The sequence below is a fragment of the Mauremys reevesii genome, linkage group 13, assembly GCF_016161935.1.
Source record: "Mauremys reevesii isolate NIE-2019 linkage group 13, ASM1616193v1, whole genome shotgun sequence".
Taxonomy (NCBI): Eukaryota; Metazoa; Chordata; order Testudines; family Geoemydidae; genus Mauremys; species Mauremys reevesii.
The window spans coordinates 37,035,778-37,040,715 of record NC_052635.1 but is presented as its reverse complement, the minus strand read 5'-3'; positions in this window follow the sequence as shown (position 1 = coordinate 37,040,715).

Below are 4,938 nucleotides of genomic sequence, written 5' to 3'. Positions count from 1 at the left end.
TCTGTACAAGAGCCAACAGACAGCTAGGGAAAGAGCCAAGTCAGTCAGTAGCCTAGTTAGCTTGAGAGTCTGTCAGCCAATAAAGGAAAGAGCCATTTAGAACAGGAGCCATCACATTGTATTTTAGAGCCACCATCTACATTCTTACATAAATCAATCAATGGTATATTGATATCCTTTTCTTTTGGGTTTGCTGGAGAGTCTTGCCCGCATGCTGCGGGTTCTCATGGCCATATGGGGGGGGGGAGGAAGGGATTCCAGGAAGGAAGATTGGCAAGGCTGGCTTTTTTTTTTTTTCCTCTCAGCATGGGGGGGGGGCAGGGCTAAGGAGTGTGGTGTGGTGGATCATGTGGCATCATCTGCTTGGAGGAGGTCAGACTAGATGATCATAATGGTCCCTTCTGATCTTGAATTCTATGATTCTATGATTCTATGATCTCTGCCTTCCATTCTTATATCTACAGCCCTCTGTTCACCACCAAAAAGTCTAATTTTATATGGCTGCCCGTTATCTTAAAATCAACAAATTATGATGGATAGCTAGAACAAAAGACAGACCATTAAGCCTATCAGGTGGCTAAGTAGACAAGCAACCAGCTATGTAAAAAACGAAGTTAAAAATTCAGCAACTCCAGAAAGCTACAGATTGATAGAAGAAAAAGTGTTATAAAGATACAGCAAGTATAGTTAGAAAAAAGTAAAAGGAAGTAAGGCTTCAGTTATCCAGAGATCAGCAGGATTCTTAGGACCTCTGGGAATAAATTAGCACTTCAGAATACAGAGAAGAAATTTGGGGTGGATTCCTTGTCCCTGTTGTAAGCTAAAGAAAGTAATTATTCAAAGTTACATGTATTTCCCTAGTGATCTGGAATAGACTGTGTGCAGTATTGACAGAAGCTATATTTAATGTAAGGTTACAAGCCAACTTGTGAGAAAGATTTTAAAGTTAAGCCTGGCATTCCATCCTTAGTTCATTCCTTCCCATCTGAGTATTGAAGCATGCCCTGTCTGGCAGAGAAAAATCATTGTGCAAAGGGCTCCAAAGTACCATTGGTTTTAATTAAAGATGGGTGATGGCCTTTCTCTCTATATATAATAAATTTGCTTAGTCTCACTGACTTCCCATTACGGTAATATTGTTGCTATTAATTTCCTTTTTTTTAAGGGAGAAAAAACTCCCTGCTAGAGGGAGCTATACCAAGATTAAGCAACTCCCTGCCAGATTAAATAAGGATGGCCACTAACCTTATTGCTTCAAAACTAAAAGCAAACCCCATCTCTTCAATTTAGTCTTCCCATGGCATCTCCATGTTGATACTAGTGCAAAAGCAGATATAATATCAATACCATCAACAAAACAAGGCAAACTCTTTATTGTTTAAATATTTGCTCATGGCACCAAGACCTACCAGTCTGGCACTCCTGCTGGCAGTTAAAATACATATTTTAAATGTGGTCTCTTCATACCACATTTCATACAGTTACTAAAAAAAACCTCCACCCAAACCAGCAACCTACAATTACCAATAACTTTTAAGCTTGCTCCCTACAGACTGGGCTGGAAGCAAGAGGGTATCTTTGTCTTTTGCTTCTTGTAGGAGTGATTGCAATACCATGGGAATAGGTGCTCAAATAAGCACCTTCATAGAAAGATATAGGAGGATGGATTGTGCTAATAGCTGTTTATTAACTAAATAGATCATTATGGGAATACTTTTAATGTTCTAGAATATCAAAGGCTGTGATCCAGCTAGCACCTCTGCACAAATAGGCCCCTCGTGCTGGCATGGAGTCCCTTTGCAGTCAGTAGGGCTTAGTATGAGCAGGGCGGACTCCAGCGGCAAAAAAAAAAAAAGCCGCTTCATTCTTCAGTGGCAATTGGGCGGCAGGTCCTATCCTCCGAGAGGGATTGAGGGACCCACCGCTGAAGAGCCGAATGTGCCACACCTTTCCGTTAGCAGCCCCAGGCACCTGCTTGCTGCGCTGGTGCCTGGAGCCGGCCCTGAGTATGAGTGCAGGAGTCCGCCTGTATAGAACTACTTCCAGGATGAAGGTCAAAGGTAACAAAGGTCCAATTCTGAAACTTGTGAATCTAAAATAGTGTGCCCACATCCACATGTAGATGGGCTGATTACTTCTTAGGCACCCTAATATCTATTTTAACTGCCAGCAGGAGTGCCAGATTGGTGGGTCTTGGTGCCATGAGCAAATATTTAAATAATAAAGAGTTTGCCTTGTTTTGTTGATGATATTGATATTATATCTGCTTTTGCACTGCCAAGTGCACTAGTATCAATGTTTTCTTAACCTGATTAGTATTTTTTCCTGGAGGGAAACATTAAAAAAAATCAGAAAGCATCATGTTGCATTTTGACTTTTACTTCACATTACTGTTCTGCACTAGAGTTTCCTGGATGACCTCTCCACTGTTTTGCCTGGGGCTGGGGAAACGTTAGAGGTACCGTTTTCCCTTCAATTATTGAGCTTTGCTGCCATGTGGGAATTTTTTTTTGGTCCTCTATTCTGCTGCTTTCTCCTCTTTCCCCCTTTTCCACCCTGCAGGTGGAATATCATTAAAAACAAGATTTTAGTTCTGTTCCATAGCTCTTGAATTTGTCTTATTCAATAATGTTACTTTGGTCATCAATAGATCACTTTTCTGTTTATTAGCAGAGTACTTTATTGAAACCTTATTAGTGTGTTTCTATTCTTAACTGGAAATAAAACTCCTGGCTGTGATCTTTTCAGATTTAATAAGATAAATAATCTTGAGGTTCTTCTGTACTGGACTGAAAACGCTGAAGGAAAACCCAGGTATTGGAGGAAGTGGTGGTTGATACTTTTTACTCTGAGTCAATGTACTACCAATGACATGAAATACCACTCATAATAATAAGCTTGTTACAGGGCCCGATCCAATGGCCATTGAAGTTAATAGCCCATTATAGCCAGAGATCTCTAAGTGCTTCATATAGCCAGGTAAGCTCTAGCAGAATCATTTTACAGGTGAGGAAACTGAGGGGACATGCCTAAGGTCACACACACACTCAAGTTGTCAGAGCCAGGAATAGAACCTAGCCACTAGACCACACCACCTCCAGTGTCTGTAACAGCCCTGATGATGCTAGAGGTGCCAGCTTTCAAGTGAAATATGAAACTGAAGTTAGATGTCTCACTATTTGTTCACAGAATGACAGCAACTGATAAGGGCTTTAAAGTCAATTATTAGTATTTTTCTTATTTGGAATTTACTGTGCAAAGTGAGAGCCATATTTTGTTACATTTTTTTGGATGATTCTTCCAGAATAGATTATGTGAGCTGAAGTACTTTGTTTAAGAAAAGTTTGATTTTTAAACAAGTTAGGCATAGAGCTGTGCATGCAAAAAGTATATCTAATTATGTTCCTAATTTGCATTCATATTTACTACAATTAAGGAGTGAAATTAGATAGCTGCACACACAAACGGTTATAATTAGTTAGCTGCATGATCAGCTACTGATTTGCATGTGCAATCAAGATACTTGCATGCACAAAATATGTGCACAATTAAAAAAAATAGACCAGTAAGGCCTGCTTTTCAGCATGGGTGGAGTTCGGGATTGCCCCCCTGCAGCTATATATACTGTTAGTGTGGGGGGCATAATTTAAAGGTTCAGCTGCCCCCTGTACAGCTTGAGTCAGTCCCCCACACCAGGTAGGCCCCCTCCCACCCGCAGGGCATGTGGTGCTGCCAGGTCTGACTGGGAAGTGGTCAGCGGGAGCCAGCCAGCGGCCTCTCCACAGGCGAAGTGGTGTCAGGTGCCAGGAAGTGAAGCAGAGCCACCAGGTGGAGGGGGAGGAGAAGAGGCAGGCCCCAAGAGGTGGCATCTCCCAGCGCAGCTGGAGGAGGCTGGAGGGTTCATGGCCATTCCTGCTCCGAGCCGCCACACCTCGTGATCTGTGGCTATTGGCCCCCCTGAAGGATGGGCCCCAGGGACCGGGGCTTGGCGGTGCTGTGATCAGGTAATGGCTGGGCCTGGCCTGAGTGCCTGCCTCTGCCTGGCACTGGCAGCCAGGGTCCCCAGGCCTGTCTCTCATTCCTGGGCAAGGGGTGTCTCTGAGGGCTGCCAGGTGATGAGCTCAAGGCATTCAGCAGGCTGCTGAGGTGGAGGGTGTCAGTGGGGGCTGGCTGTGGCAGTGGCCTGACCTCTTTGCCCTTTTGCTTGCCCTGGTCCCTGCCGAACCACTCATGTGGTGCCCCCTCCCGGGTGGATGCGTGGGGGCCCGAGGAGGCCAGGCTGCATGCTTGGCAGCTCCTTGCCTGATTTCCCATTTGATTAGCCTGAAGGGATGATCACTTCCTTGCCTGGTGGATGAAGTGGGGGGGGCACTATCAAACTGTGTACATTGATGAGGGGGGACACAATTTAAAGGTTTGGCCATCGACTGAACAGCTCGAGTCATAGTCCCCCCCGGGCAATGACCCCCCCTTGCCCTCAGTCTCCTCTTCTGAAAAGCAGCGGCACCTCCCTGCAGTGCCCTGTTGTTGCTCCTGCCTCTCCCACAGGATGCAGCTTGTAGCATAGCTTGTCCGGGCTCCATGGTCCCTTGACTGGCTTGGCTCTGCCAGCTGCTGTGCAGGGAGGGGCCTGGTGGTACCATGTGACCGAGCATGGGACCAGCTCTAAATCAGCAGGAAATCCATACACAGTAGTGAGGCAGCTCCACCCCGAGCCCCTGGAGGCTGCCTGGTTTCCAGCCATGCCTTTTGAAACCCCACCCCCCAGCTGAGGGCTCCTGTGCATTAACCACGCCATGGTCCTGGTTAAATACCGCCCTGGTCCGTGTGCGAGACCTGAACAAACACCAGGGCAGGTGCCTGGCCCCGCAGACCAGTGGCAACCCCATGGCAGACCCAGCTTTGCAAGCCTTGGGTAGGCATGGAATTCGCACCCCC